Below are 16,911 nucleotides of genomic sequence, written 5' to 3'. Positions count from 1 at the left end.
AGGCTACACAATGTGGTTGGACAGGAAAGGCCAATTTGGCAACTCTTTCTCAGATTGAATCAAGAGAATGTAATTGTGGACATATCCTTGAAGATACTCCTCATTTATGGAAAGAATGGGAAGACAATGAACATGTATTGCAGCCACACTGCTAATATGGACCATTTCCACATGCAGTCACTGGATCCACTACTAAAGGGTCAGTTGTATGAGTGGGAGACACGGCAGGATCCCTGTGTGGTTGAGAGTTTTAAAAAGAGGGAATACATTTCACGCAGCATATCAGAAAACTGTATGGTCATAAATGTGGACGTAGCCTAATTGACCCTACAGGCTTTTACAAACCAACATTAGCTAAACCTCACCAAAACAAAGGGTCAGGCACCAGAAGCCTGGACCAGCAGCCAAGGCAGCCTGAGTCCAGACGCAGATTCTAGACGTCATAGGACAGTCAGGCCCATGCCAGAGTTCCCAGAGCAATACTCTGGCCCCATTAAGACAGCCTCAGAAACACAGACTGGAATGAAAGATGTCACGTAGCTGGACCCATAACTGATCATGTTCTCCAAACCGATTGAGGAACCCCAGAAAGAGGAAATGAGGTCCTAGACCAGAGGATTTGTACATCTGCTGGTCTGCCTGGGGATCCTAGTCCTGGCCTCCAATTCTGTGATGCCTTTCAAGAAGAGCGTTGCCGACCACAAACTTGCTCCACAAGCGCCTCAGAAAAGAACCAATTGTAAGGCTCCTTTAAGCTGAGGAGTCGGTATTTTCTCTATTTTCCAAAAATTTACTAATGAGCATCTTATTAGTTTTGAAATATAAACATAGTTTACAAAAATAGAAATTAAAAAATAAGCTAGCCCAAACACTATGTCTCTATTCTAATAGCAAACACACAGCAAATTGGACATAATCGTCATAAGCACTTGTCAAGCGCCTGCTCGGTACTAGGCCCGTGCCAAGCCCTTCACGGACCCTGAATCATTCCATCCTCACAGCGACCCCGTAATAAAAGGGTTCTATGAGTGTCTCCATTTTCTTGATGAGGGAACAGACTTGGAAGTGTATGTCTTTAAGAAACTGATAAATGCAATTATAGTTTCAGATAGCCTCTTTAGAAAAAAAAAAAGGAACAAAAACTTTGTCGAGTTTCAAGATTTTAAAGAGAACATTGCCTGGAAGCTATTATTGCTACGACCAAAAATATAAAAGAGAAAATTCTATCCAATGAGCGTGTTCTGAGCACCTGTGTGCCAGGCTCTGGAATACGAGGCAAAGCAGGTGATCTGATGGGGGAGGCACATGGACGACTAAGGGTAAGATAATGTGACATGAGTGGTAACAGTAGGTCATGCAAGGTGGTGCAGGACCACAGAAGAGGCAGAAACCAGCTCAGGAGCAAGAACCACTACAGCACCAGCTCCCCTGCACGGGGTGCCAGGCGCCACACCTGAGACTTGATACATGGTGCTTCATTTACACCACGTGATGACTTCAAGGGGGCTGTTTTCCCCAGACATTTTATAGATGAGGAGGATGGAGCTCAAAGGTTAAGGAGCTTATCCACAGTCCCATAATTATTTAAATGATACTTCTAGGATTTGAGCCCCGGTCTGTGTGATTCCAAAGTTTTGGGTGCTTTTTACCTCATCGTAAATCACAAAAATATGCTCTCTGCCCATTTCACAAGTGTGTGTTCTTTACTACTAGACCACTAACCTGACTGCATTCAGAAACAAATTCTCACAGTGAAGGGTTCTTTAAATTTGCTTCACTTATTCCCCAGTTTCCGTTTTCTCTACTCCCTCCACACAAGTGGACCAAGAGACAGCATTTTCCAGAGGACCAGGAGGTCCTGGAGGACAGAATGCTGCTTCGTGAAAGCAACAGTGTTTCAATTCCAAAAGACACAAGCTACATGTTTAATCTTTTCCTTTGGTTCTCTCTGGACCCTGGAGATTTGCTGAGGACACCATTCTTTCTCTGTTTCTCTCTCGTTTTTTAATGCTGCAAGTCTACACTTGCCGTTTTACAAAGGAGCTCTCCATCAATAACAATAGGTCTTCTGTTCTTTTTCCCCTCTAAAACCCACATGATTAGAACTATTGACCTTAATCTTACCTCTGTAAAGGTATTGTAATGTGTTTAAAACTCAAGGAGACAGGAGGCCAAAAGGCCCTGCATGAGTCTCGAAGGTCTTGTCATTTAACCTGGAACTGCTGCAAACTCTGAGGAGCATTAAGGCCAAAAACAAACAAAAAGCCAAAAAACTGGACCTCCCACGCAAGCATTTTTCATTTACTTTCTTACATTAGCCAGAGGGAGATGACCTTGAAGAGAATGCTATCTAGGCAGAACTCCTGTGTCTTACTGGCGGATGTGTATCCCCACCCTCTTATTCATCCAGGATTGTCCATGGGGAAAATCACAAGGCCCCATGGGGCATGGGACACCCCATGGGGATGAGGCTGCTCCAGGGGAGCAGAGCCAGCAAAATGAGGATAGTTTGGTTCCAAGGCAGAGTCCGTCAGGATTAAACAAAGGATCTGACCAGTGGTTGGGAGGGCCTGGACAGAGCTCTGATCCCCTGGGACAAGGGGATTGGCTGATAGCTTCGGGCAAGCATACTGAGATCCAGAAAGGACAACCATTTCCAGCAGTGAACTAGAGGAAAAACCAAGGGCCAGGACAGAAACTCCAACACATCACACACGAGTATCTCTAGAACAATCTCATGTCTGCTATTCTCTCGGCCTCCAAGGTTTCTTCTAAACCACATCACATACCGCTGACAGAAGAACTGTTTTACACTGCTGCTCAAGAACCTACTATGGCTCCCAGTTGTCTCCTCTTACTGAGGGGATCATACATCCTAGTTTGCTAGATAGTCTTGGCTTACACTTGTTATCCTTGTGCAATTACTAATAGCATCTCCTATCATCCTCAATGATGTCCAATTTGGATAATTAATTAAGTGGTCACTGCATCTTCTACCCACTTCAAACTCCTCTTCCTAGTTTGACATCTTCTTTTATGCTCAGTAGTTCTCAAATCATTTTGTGTTAACGGTGACCCATTTAATGGATTACACTGGATCCAGCATTAGTACTTGGTTCTCCCTTCAGAACTAAGTAGAGCTGTTTACTGACCTGACTGCGCTGAACCATGGGTCTTCAACATTCCAGTAAGTTGCACGTTTAGTACATTACATGTTCCAGTATTTGGGGAAGTGACTGAGATTAAACACATGCGTTGGAATCCTGACTGTATGACTTACAAAGTATGTGGTCATGAGCAAGTACTATATCCTCTCTACACCTGAGTTTCCTCTTCCGTAAATATAGGGATAGTCCTAGAACCTAACCAACAGGGGTTAGCCACACCAGCTTTAGGTAAGAAGATGCAGGTACGGTGCTTACCACGTACACACTGCTCGATGGCAGAGGTGCTCCTGATCATCACCGGCCCCACTGCCTGCTCAGCATAAGGCTGGCTGACAGTTTCCCAGCACAGTGTCCTTACTCGCAGTAATGATACACTGCACACAGTGATTGTAACTCAGAGGCATATCTGGGGGATGTTTGTGTCTTAGGTAGGGTTTGCTTTATTGGGGTGGGGGGCATGCTGTCAGGAGAGAGGTATTAAAGGATGCAGGAGAGAGTATATGGTGAAAAGGGAGGAGAAGCAAAGCAAGACTGATCTCAGCTTCAGGTGAGCTTCAGGCTGATCCTGTGGAGAAGCTCTGAAGCACAAAGCACATAACAAAGTGAGGCTCATCTTCGCAAGGGGGCTGGCCTTTTGTACCCCATGCATAATGGTCACTGGTCAAGATCTGCAGGGGTTTATCCTCCCCAGGAATGAATGCAGCTGAGGGTTGTGGCTATCCACTGATAAGGTGGATGTTGTTGTGGGCCCAACATCATCCATTAATTTGTGATACCCATGTGGCCCTATGGCCGTCCCCCTTCACAAGATAACCTTGTGAAGACTTTGGGGTCTTGTGCATTTAATATGTGTGACTGAAGACAAGTCACGTCATTTCTCTAAACTTCAGTTCTTTTATCTGCAACCAAAAAGTTGGTAATACTCAATACTGTACATTATTCTCAAGATTTAGGACTAACACATTCCTAATCCTGACAGTAAATGGGATGGAATTGCACATGTTTTCTCACAGCCAGAGCTCTCTACGTGCATTATGCACAATACCTGGGTTCGTCTACTTACATATCTTTGCTCGTGCTCTCTCTCCTCTCAGCACTCCCCCAAGAAAGTGGCATCTAAGCCCATATGCACCACACACACACACACACACACACACACACACACAATGCCGTTCCCTTCAAACGGTACCCACTCCCAATTAACCTACAAAGTATCCTCTGCTTTTTAGCTTCCCATTTCCAAATCCTTCCTACCTCTTCCCTCACCCTCATCCATTTCCTCAAACTCACATTGCCTTTACCCTCCTCTGAAGTCCCTTTCACTTAACTCCATATAGCTTAACATTTCATTGATTTCTGATTGTTTAGTATTTCTTTGATCTCTTCCCACCAGATTTTAAATTTCTACTCCTTTATCTCCACTCCAGAACTTAGGCATCCAGGGCTAGGCATCTAGTGGAGACTCAATATATCCGTTTGGTTCAGTAAAGAATTATTTCTTTATCAGAAGAACAGTGAAATACTTTGGTTGACCATTTCAATTCTCGGGATTCTCAAAGCTAGCAGAATCCTTTCCTGTGATCTAGAAGTGCTTGGCTGCCAACTTGGACCGATGGTGTATGTAAAATGAATGATAATGGCTTCCCCTGTAATTTAGCTCACAGATTAATCTTAGGTGAGATTTTGCTATTGGGTTCTAACAGTTTCTGAAAATTGGTGCCCTAGGAGGTGCAAAGTGGAATGCCCAACACAGCTCTGATTATCAACTGCAGCGTTTGCATGCATTACAATAACGGTAGGCCTAGGCAGCTCTCAGCACCCTGAAATCTTTTATTAAACCAAACTTTAAGTATTTAAAAAGTATGCAATATTTATGCAATATGTATGTTTCTGAGGTGTTGATGCAAATTAAAATTTGGGGGAAGAGGAGGTCAAATTATATTTGAAATTCCATCAGAGTACTGTGCAATTGATGGCATTATGAAACATTGTGAATTTTTCCTGTAAATAATTATCCATTCACTTATTTAGTTTTAATGTAGCATTTTTGGTGTTTTCAAATCAGGATATACCCACATTTTCTCTCTCAGGCTTTTAGGCCGCATCTCCAAATACAGTCACATTCTGAGGTACTGGGGGTTAGTACTACATTTCTGGGAGACACAGTTCAGCCCATAACATATAGAGTATGTAAGTAAAGAACCCAGACTAGAACCCAGCAACTGAAAGGCCTAATCCAAGGCTCTCTTCCACTGCACCATTTTGTCTGTGTTTATTCATAACTATGTGTTGTTTGTGGAATTATTTTAAGAGTAAGGTTTCAAGTAAATATAAGATTTCATTTACATGCCTATGTTTCATCTACAGCATTTCTGCTATAATACAATATATGTGTAACTGAAAAAAAACCTTGCCTTCTGCAAAATTGACATGAAAATAACAGTTTATGGGGAAATTAGTGTTAGGCAGACCACTAAAGATCTGTAAAACTTTGTAATAGAGCACTAATAAAAACATTAACAGTCCTTTTAAAATCCTCACCTATTAAATCTCTATTGTCTCTTCCTTCTTCTCAATCATTCTCCATCATTTGTGCCTCAAACTCCAGAGCTTGGGTGTCATCTTCCTTCAAGATGTATGCATCACATAACATTTCCTTCCAATAGAGATCATTTCATCAAAATTTTAAAATCTAATCCTGAGTCTTTGAGGTCCAAGATGGAGGAATTGGTAAATGTTATGACTATTGCATCCCAGGATCACACCAAAATTACAAATAAATTATAGAACAATCAACCTCAAGAATCATCTGAAGACTAGTTGAACAGGACCCCTATAACTAAAAATATAAAGAAGAGACCACATCGAGACTGGTAGGAGGGGTGGAGACGTGAAATGGGCTGATTCCGAACCCACAGGGAGGGACACCTCAATGGCGTCCCCCCAGAAGAGGGAGGGGTCCCAGCCTCACAATGGGCTCCCCAACCCAGGGGTCTTGTGCCAGGAAGAGTAGTTTCCAAAATATCTGACAGGGAAAATCAGCACTTTACTTCCTTTAACCAAGGAAGTAAAAGACCTGTACATAGAAAACCATATGACATTGAAAGGAGAAATTAAAGAAGATCCAAACAAATGGAAACATATAACACACTCATGGACAGGAAAAAATACTAGTTAAACTGTCCATATTACCCAAAGCAATCTATAGATTCAATGCAACCCTTATCAAAATACCAACGGCGTTTTTCACAGAACTAAGACAAATAATCCTAAAATATATAAGGAATAATGAAAGACCCCGAATAGCCACAGCAATCTTGAAAAAAAAGAACAAAGCTGGAGGTATCATGCTACTTGATATCAAATTATACTACAAGGCCATAGGAATCAAAACAGCATGGTATTGGCATAAAAACAGACACATAGATCAATGAAAGAGAATAGAGAACCCACTATATGGTCATTTAATCTATGACAAAAGAAGCAAAAATTTACATTGGAGTAACGACAGTCTATTCAATAAATGGTGCTGGGAAAACTGGACAGATACATGCAAAAAAAGAAAGAAACTGGACCACATTTTCTTAGAAGAAAATATAGGAAGTAAATTCTTATGCCATATAAATGAATAAACTCAAAATGCATTAAAGAGTTAAATGTAACACCCGAACCATAAAACTCTTAGAAGAAAATACAGGAAGTAAATTCTCAGATATTACCTTTATTAATATCTTTACTGATATATCTCCTCAGGCAAGGGAAACAAAAGAAAAAATAAACAAATGGGACTACACCAAACTAGAAAGTTTTTGCACACCAAAGGAAACCATCAACAAAACGAAAAGACATCCTACTGAGTGGGAGAAGATATTTGGCAATGATACATGTGATAAAGGGTTAATACCCCAAATTTATAAAAAATTCATACAATTCAACACCAAAAAAACAAGCAATCCAATTATGAAATGGGCAGAGAACCTGAATAGACATTTCTCCAAAGAGGACATACAGATGGCTGGTAGACATATGAAAAGATGCTCAATGTCACTAATCATCAGAGAAATGCAAATAAAAACCACAGTGAGATACCACCTCACTCCTATCAGAAGGGCTATCATCAATAAATCAACAGACAATAAGTGTTGATGAAGATATGGAGAAAAGGGAACCCTTGTGCACTGTTGGTGAGATTGCAAATTGGTTCAGTCACTATGGAAAACAGTATGGATGTTCCTCAAAAAATTAAACAGAACTACTCTATGACCCAGCAATTCCAATTATAGGTATTTATCCAAAGAAATCCAAAACACTAATTAGAAAAAATATATGCAGCACTATGTTTACTGCAGCACTATTCACAATAGCCAAAATACAGAAACAGCCGAAATGCCCTTCAACAGACAGTTGGATAAAGAAATTGTGGTATACTTGTACAATGGATTATTACTCTGCCATAAAAAAGAATGAAATCTTACTATTTGCAATAACATGAATGGACCTAGAGGATATTATGACTAAGTGAAATAAGTCAGACTGAGAAAGACAAATGTCATATGATCTCACTTACATGTGGAATCTGAAGAACAGAATAAATCAACAAACAAAACAGAAATAGACACATAAATAAAAGGAACAAACTGATGGTTGCTAGATGGGAGGAGGGTTAAGGGATGGGTGACAAAGGTAAAGGATTCAGAAGTATAAATTGGTAATGACAAAATACTGATGGGGATGTGAAATACAGTATGAGAATACAGTCAATAATATTGTGAAGACTATGTAGGGTGTCAGATGGGTACTGGACTTATCAGGGGATCAGTTTATAAATTATATAAATGCCTAACCACTGCACTGTACACCTGAAACTAAAATAATACTGATTGTCAACTCTAATTACATATATATGTGTGTATATATGTATATATATGTGTGTGCGTATGCATACACACACACACACACACACACACACACACACACACACAGGGTGCCAAAAAAATGTATACACATTTTAAGAATGGAAAAAACTGTATTAATTGTAATACTAAATATATACCAATAACAAAAGATGACAAGTCACGTATGACTTCTGTAATCACAAGAGGTACTCAATGTGGTTATCAGCATCCAGACACGATTACAGCGAACTGCTGCTTGAGCAACGTTGACCAATGTGTCCACTAGTATACATTTTTTTGGCACCCCCAGTATATAGTCATGGGATATAAAGTACAGCATAGGGAATATAGTCGATGGTGTTACAATAGCTATGTATGGTGTCAAATAGGTAGTAGACTTGCTAGGGTTATCACTTTGTGAGGGGTGTAAATGTCTAATCATTATGTTGTTTTGTACACCTGAAACTAATAAAAAAAATCCTGTGACATCACAATAAAAGCTGTATAATTTTATAGGTGAAAACTTAATTAACATTGCTTACTTAGAGACACTTGGTGAGGTTAAGAGCTTAAAAATAAACAATAGGTCTGCTGCTGTTTATTCTAGAAGGCTGGAGCCATATTTGCTAAGAGAAGTACATGTCTATAAACAAAAGCAACAACCCACACAAGCATCCAGCCACATCTTCTCCTTATTTAGTTCACATGTATGTCATAATGCAGACAGATTAGGCTAAGGCACCCTGGGCCTCATGAACACAGCCCAACTGATGATCGCGCTAAGTGGTAGGGAGAAGGTACACTGGGAATTAAAGCTGACCCTTGGCTTAGTAGATATCCTGTTCTTGGCCATTCATGTGTTCTTCTTTCCCAATATGCTTCTTAGTCCACATTAGGCCTTCAAAAATATCCATTAAATAAATATACTAATAAATGAATGACTCTATGGCCCATTAGTTAGTGGCCTTAAGACTGGCAACAGACACCTTACTAAAGTCAGGAGGGTTTCTAGACCTAGACCAAGCTGAACTTACAGAAGATGGGTTTCATAGATACTGAAAAGAGGTAACAAGTATCTATCAGAAGGAAGATAACTAGCGATGTGCTGGTAAATGTTTAAGAACCAATTTGCCAGCAAATAAAATCCTGATAGGCAACATGAGTCGATTTTCATAGTGTAAATACTCCAATTGTGGCAAAAGAGCTCTGACTGAATATGGAGTTGGGAAGAGATGCACAAGTTAGCAATCGCTAAAATAGTATGAGTGGCTTCAATGCACCAGTGAGCTTGTCGGGACATCAGCTGTATCCAATACTTATATATAGGTCATGACCCCCCTTTTTTTTTGCATGTGTGTGCGTATGAATTTATTCAAATAAAAATGAGGTTAAATATTTTAATCTCCAACTGTACAAAAATGCGATCATTTCAATTTACATAATAGATGAAGACTTATTGACATGGGAAGATATTTTGTAATAAATTTTACTGATTGGAGGAAATGTCACAACAGTTAATATAGCATAACACTTTATTGAAAATCTAAATACATTATCAAATCTACACCCAGAACAGTTTGGAATGAAACTGCAAGGTATCAAAGAAAAAGATCAAATATCAAAAACAACCAGGGAAAATAAACATTTTATCTGCAAAGGATTATATGGACTTCTCATCCATAGCAAAAGAGACCAGAAAGATCATTGGATAATATCTTCAAAGAGTTGAAAGAAAAATAGCTGTCAACCTAGAATTCTATAACCAACTGACCTGTCATTCAAAAATGAAAGACAAATAAGAATTAGAGATCATACTATGCAGAAATCATCACTGAAAGAAATGCTAAAGGAATCTGAAAGCACTACAAAAAAGGAAGGAAGGAAGGAAGGAAGGAAAGAAGGAAGGAAGGAAGGAAGGAAGGAAGGAAGGAAGGAAGGAAGGAAGGAAAGAAGGGAGGCAGGGAGGGAGGGAGGGAAGGAGGGAGGGAGGGAGGGAGGAGGGAGGGAGGGAGGAAGGAGGGAAGGAGGGAAGGAAGGAAGGAAGGAAGGGAGGGAGGAAGGAAGAAGCAGCAGGAAGCAAAAAGTAAACTAACACCATATAAATCACTGTTAAAATTTTGAGTAACTACTAAAAATTTAGAAATAGATTCTAAAACTAGAATTTTAACCCAGTTAAGAAGAATTTAGAAAATGTAATCGATCCAAAAGCAGGCAAGAAATGAGGAAATAGAATGAAGCATACAAAGCAGAGTAAATAGAATACAAAGAAATAAATGAGTAATCACAATAAATGTGATTAAATTAAATGTATCAATTAAAACAGAGGTTTTCAAATTGGAAAAATAAAGTCCAGGTATATGCTACTTAAAAGAGGCACATCAAAAACAAATTGATGTTAGGAAGGAGGCTGAAGGTGCTACAGCTTTCCCATGCCAGACACTGACATTCTAAGTCAGCACTTTTAAAAACTTCATTAGGGTTATCTTTAACGCAGTGTATATGGTACTTTCATATATGTATGTGCGCACGTATATATGCAGGTATATCTATACACTGTATAGTAGAGCTAGGATTTCCAGACAAGTCTCCTTAGCATCAGAGCTTTTTGTCTTCTAGTAAGGATCTGTAAATCATGTTCTTAAATGTTCTGGTCAGAATCTTTCCATCAAGTAACTGACAAGCTAAACACATTTTTATGATCTAGAAGAAAACATATACACAGCCTGTAGCCATAGAACATTACTACTAAAAGCACTTGAGTGATCCTCTAGAAGAGGTTTTTTTAAAGATCACATACCCTCTGGGGAATCTGAATATAAAGTTATGGACCCAGGGGGGAAAAAATAATGTCTGTAAACAGAATTAAGCATACTATTTATGGGGATTTACAGATACTCTTCCCCCAAAAGCCAGTTCTTGAAGCACACTAACAGCCATAGATGGATCCCCAGTTTACAAACCTACAGAGAAGATAAATAAAAAGAGCTGCTGGAAAAAAATTGTTAAGTATGTCCTAGTATGCCTGACCAGGTTGTGGCACAAGCAGGGCACAGAGAGAGGGACCTGCTTCCTCAGCCCCTCATGTAGTGTTCTGTCCACCAATGCTCATTACACATTTCCCCACACTGTCAGCGCTGTTCCCTGAAAAAGCACTTTAAAAATAAATGGAGGAGTATGACAAAATGCCGGGTAAGAGCTCCTTCTATTCCTTCTATCTTCAGAGGTATTTTAAATGAAATTCTTAAGCTAAGTGATCAGTTGACTATTAGCTCAAAGAATGCAGAAGGGTCATCTGGCCCAAATTATGATGAAAGAATCATCATAATGTATGTTATATTAAGAGGCCTTAAAGATATAGCATGCCTTAAAAAATCAGGCATGGACCTAAAGAGAAAACTTGGAGCAATTAGGGTAAGGCACGTTGGTCTTTTAAACTATAATCCTTTCTAATAAGGTGCTCCCCATGCATTAGGAAATTACCTGTCTCTTAAAAGCACCTTTAATGACCAGAAAAAATATTCTATGAGTATATATTATTATTAATAATTACGTGTAGATTTTTTTAACTGAGTGAAGATGGAAATGATTTACTAATTCATACGAAGCTGGTCTGACGAGTCTTTCTCTAAGATTTTTTTTAGGGACTTGGGTAGAGAGCCATGGCTAGAGAGATGAAAACAAGAAAATCTTTGATTTCAGAAACTGCATTATGTTTCTTATATGTTTAAAAATTAAATTTTCTATATTTCACTCTCATTATCATTGAGAAATATAGTTGTTTGATAAAATGACCCAAACTTCTTATGAGAGCTGAGGTAAGCAGGGAAATAATTTAATGTTTTAGCTACTAAAGTATCCCCCCATTTTATGGAGTAGGTTAAAATGGGGGAATAAATTAACATTTGCATTCCTCCATAAATATAAAGGACACTGTTTTGAGCCACTGCCTATTGACTTATCAACACTGACATCTAGACCTGAAAGCTTATCTCATTGTCAAAAAGAGATACTACATTTAGGAATTCTATGATTGACTGAATCCAGAGGAAAATTCTAATTCTAATATTGCTACTCCCAACTGAGTTTCTGAACTTTCCATATGAGATGGGGGAATCTAGTACACGCAAGGGTGATTCAAATAGTTTGCTAGACAGGACCTGTGAAAGAACAGAAAGAGAAAATTAACTTGCCCCCACCAGATTATAGATGCTAGGAGGGCAGGCCCCTTGACTTGTTCACAGTTATGTTCCTTGTGCTTAGCACAAAGTCTGAGAAAATATTTATTGAACCAATAAATTAAAGCATACATTTTCCTGGTTTACTTGTATTTTTTTTTTATTTGAAGCATCTAGACTCCAGCATGTGAAAAATTTATTTAAAGCTCTTTTAAAAAAATAAAATAAAAAATAAAAGGCAGTCCCTAAGTAAGCACAAGAGGAAAAGGGAGGGAAGGAGGAATGCCATGTCAGAATATGGTCCAAAAGTTCAATTCAATATGTAGTGAAGGTCTACTTAATAAAGTGATCTGCCTGATAATGTTTGGTTTCAAAATGTGCACGTGAGAGTTCTTAGGATCACCTGGGCCAGTATCTATCTAGTCAAGTCCTGACAAGACCAGGAGGGGAATGAGAAAAGAGCCGGGAACCCAAAGCAAACCTGACTCATGGGAAAGTCATGCCCATCAACCTCTATTTCCCTCCTTGCTCAACGTCACCCTTCCACCGTTCAGACTTTTTGCCACCTCCTGCTACTCGCCCATGTCATTTACTATGATACCAAAAGTGTCCCACCTTGCTTGGTTTTTGCATTTCTCCTTCCACCCCACCTAGAAGCTTTTGAACTCTACATGTAGGCTTAGCTTTCTCCTCCTGTTCCAGGGACCTTAGATATGAGAAATTCTAGGAGCTCTCTTCTACAAGCCAACAGCAAGTTTTGATGGATTTTAAGGCCACACAGTAGTTTTCTCATCTTTGTCTCTTTGGCAAAGTCATCAACTACATGTAAACATACACACATGGGTGTGTGCGTGAGCATGCATGCTAACACACACATACATATACAGAAACACACACACACACACAGCTTGAATAACCACATTATAGAAGCCCCCAAACCATTTCTCTAGTATCACGTGTCTTAAAAAACCTTAAATAAACATTTATTTCATGGTACAGCATTGTGGTCATTATTATTCATATTGGCAACAACTGACATTGCAAGATATTAACGATATAGCAAAGATTAATGGTTTTTTAATAGTTCAGTGGTAAATGGGTTTGAACCAGGTGAAAGTTGGTAGGTAGCTCCTGCCTGAAGGAGTCTTACCTGGCTCACTCCATCTGGGCTCTGGCCTGGTGACCAAATGTCTATTGGTTCCTGAGAACTGACGTTTCTTTTCTCAATAACACTTGAATGGGGTCTTAACTGATGTCTAAAATAGAGCTCATTGAAAAAAATAAAAATAACCATGGTAAACTTAAGTTCTCTTATCTATCTATTTATTCATCTATGATTTATTATACATAAAGGTTTAGAACTGCCTGGCACATACTAAGTGTTATAAGGGTTCTTTATTATAACACAAAAAGAGTATCATGGGCAGGACTTACAGTGCTCTTTGGATAATGTAGCTTTTGCCAAGGTCCAGGTTTTCTCCTCCTGTTGTCTGTCTGTATCATCCAGTATTGTCTCCCTTTTTCTTTCCTTGTTAATCTCGTCTTCTGTATCTGCACTAATCTTGCCTTCTGTATCCACGCTGAAATGTTAACTGTAAAATCAAAAAGCACATAGCACTCTTGGCAAATATTCAAAATTCAATTAATAGAATATTAAGATTTTTTAAATCTTAATTATAAGAATTTATTTACTGGTTTTCTTTTCCCTTCTATCAAAGTTATATATATTTCTGCACCCAAAGTAACTTTTGACAAAGAAGCCAAAAACATAAAATGGAGAAAATAAAGCCTCTTCAATAAATGATGCTGGGAATATTGGAAAACCGCATGCAAAGGAATGAAACTAGACTGCTACCTGTCATCAAACACCAGAATTAACTCAAAAAGGATCAAAGACCTAAAGATAAGACCTGACATAATAAATTGCATAGAAGAAAGCACAGGTACTAAACTATAGACCTTGGTCTTAGAGAGGATTTTATGAATTTGACCTCAAAAGCAAGGGAAGTAAGAGCAAAAGTAAATGAATGGGACTATATCAAACTAAAAAGCTTCTGCACAGCCAAAGAAACCATCAACAAAACAAAGGGGCAATCAACAGAATGGGAGAAGATATTTGCAAACAACACCTCCTATACGGGGCTAATATGCAAAATATATAAAGAACTCATACAACTCAACAACAACAACAAAAATCCAATTTAAAAAATGGGCAGAGAACTTCGACAGACACTTTTTCCAAGAAGACATACAAACAGCCAACAGATATATGAAAAAATGCTCAATTTCACTAGCTATTAGAGAAGTGCAAATCAAAACCACAATGAGATACCACCTCACACCTGTTAGACTGGCTATTATCTACAAGACAAGCAATAACAAGTGTTGGAGGGGCTGTAGAGAAAAAGGAACCCTCATACACTCCCGGTGAGAATGTAAATTGGTACAGCCACTATGGGAAACAGTACGGAGGTTCCTCAAAAAATTAAGAATAGAGTTACTATATGACCCAGCAATCCCTCTTCTTGGTATCTACCCCAAAAATTTGAAAACATTTATTTGTAAAGATATATGTGCTTCTATGTTCGTTGCAGCATTATTCACAATAGCTAAAACATGGAAACAACCAAAGTGTCCTTCCATAGATGGTTGGATAAAGAAGATGTGGTACATACTACATACAATGGAGTATTACTTGGCCATAAGAAAAGATGAAATACAGCCATTTATGACAAAATGGATGGATCTTGAGATTATCGTGCTATGCAAAATAAGTCAACAGAAAAAGTTGAAAACCATATGATTTCACTCATGTGGGATATAAAACTGAAAACAATAAACAAACAAGACAAACAAATAAACAAAAACTCATAGACACAGACAATAGTTTAGTGGTTACCACAGGGAAAGGGGGTAGGGGAGAAGGTAGAAAAGAGTAAAATGGATCAAAATATATGGTGACAGAAGGAGATTTGACTTTGCACACATTTCCTTCAAGCTTCTGCAAAAGTAACTAGCCTGAGTCAAACTTATCATTCTTGTCAATGTTGAGACTCTGACCAGGAACAGACTAAAATCCAGATGCAAAAGAATATAATTCTGCCATTTTGTATTTCAGCTTGTTTATCCATTTTACAATTGATAAAAGCACTTGACAGATCTCTAATGCCAAAAACTGTTCTTAGCATTCATGGCTACACTTGTATTTGAACAATATTCAAATGGGAACATGGCTATTGTTTGTTACTAGGTTGGTGCAAACATAATTGCGGTTTTTGCAATTATTTTTAACCTTTTAGACCTCAATGACTTTTACACCAACCTAACAGAATTTGGTTTGCTACCAAACTTTAACTGGTTGTGAGTTCTTTGAGAAAACTGAAATCTCATGCCAGGCCCTCTTACATCATCATCTTCCACCACCACAGAACTGCACGTTGATGAATACTTGAGAACAAGGGAGGTATGCTGAGTCTGTGAAGAGAAGAGTCAAGTTGGAGTAAAATCATTTGTTATCTTCACTTTCATATACTGTGTTTCCCCGAAAATAAGACCTAGCCAGACCATCAGCTCTAATGCATCTTTTGGAGCAAAAATTAATATAAGACCCGGTATTATGTTATGTTATATTATATTATATTATATTATATTACATTATATTATATTATATTATGTTATATTATAAAGATCCAGTCTTATATTATATTAAAATAAGACCAGGTCTTATATTCATTTTTGCTCCAAAAGATCCATTAGAGCTGATGGTCTGGCTAGGTCTTATTTTCGGGGAAACACGGTATAAATAAATGACATGTCATGGTATTGTTTAAGAACATAGAAAGGAAGCTCAAAGCATTAAGATCAATTCCAAAAATGTCCCAATCACATTGCTACTTCACAAAATAGGTTTCAGAGTCCAAGTTACCTCAGTAACTGCCTCCATTCATTTCACAGCCTACATTACATCAACCATCAATTAAGGGAGGAATGAAATATTTCTGTACCATAATTGATTTTCCTTATTCTTTAACATGTTAAAATCATGGCACTTTTTATTTAAGGGAGAAAAAAGCCAACTTTTAATGAGCATAAGTGTTTGAAATTGCTCTAAAGAAATTCATGAAGACGGAAACAAAAATTGTTAAGTACCCAGAATCAAAACCAAATTCATTTTATGAGGCAAAATGCACAGAATCAAATATTTTTCCATAGCAATAAAATATAATTTTCCTTAGGGAGTTTGGAAACTTCCCTCCAAAGTTCTGATTGATAAGCTTTCCAAGAGAAAGACTGCTTTTTGAGGTAGTAAATCGCCTACTGACATATTCTCCACAAAGCTTCAGTGTTTAATACCAAGCTGCTGGGATATGAGTACAAAGACATCAATTATCCCAAAATAGATTGGGGCAGAGTCCAGTTCACTTATTAGTTCTTTAAGCTATGTCCACAGGGGACAGAAAGAAGTAGAGATTTGGCAATCATCTGGTTAATTAGATCACTGCGGACAACTGCACTGTATAATTTAGGTCGGAAATGTACCCTGACCTGGTGTTCCTAATTTGGAACATTCATCATATTAATCAAATAATCACCGATTCTCAATTTCACTATACCCTGTAAACAGAGTCCCAATATTAATAATCAAGTTTTCACTTACAATTGTAAACAAAATGC

The 16,911-nt window shown here is 38.3% G+C and overlaps 1 long non-coding RNA gene across 2 annotated transcripts in view; it reads right to left on the bottom strand.

Moving 5' to 3' along the window:
• The window catches only part of LOC109450249 (uncharacterized), a 36,096-nt gene extending 20,383 nt beyond the window's left edge, over positions 1–15,713 (bottom strand). Inside the window, exons 1-3 of one of the 2 annotated variants that reach the window (XR_002137815.3) lie at positions 15,643–15,713; positions 13,672–13,829; positions 13,394–13,493 (exon numbers count right to left, since the gene is read on the bottom strand). This is a non-coding gene — a long non-coding RNA (uncharacterized LOC109450249). Of the gene's footprint in view, positions 1–13,393; positions 13,494–13,671; positions 13,830–15,642 lie in introns of those variants that run through there. The other variant, XR_012494935.2, reaches the window with a different exon arrangement.
• Positions 15,714–16,911: the final 1,198 nt, after the last annotated feature.

The sequence above is a fragment of the Rhinolophus sinicus genome, chromosome 17 (assembly GCF_057876585.1).
Source record: "Rhinolophus sinicus isolate RSI-liver-muscle chromosome 17, RSI-T2T, whole genome shotgun sequence".
NCBI lineage: Eukaryota > Metazoa > Chordata > Mammalia > Chiroptera > Rhinolophidae > Rhinolophus > Rhinolophus sinicus.
This window is presented reverse-complemented; position numbering and strand designations above follow the sequence as displayed.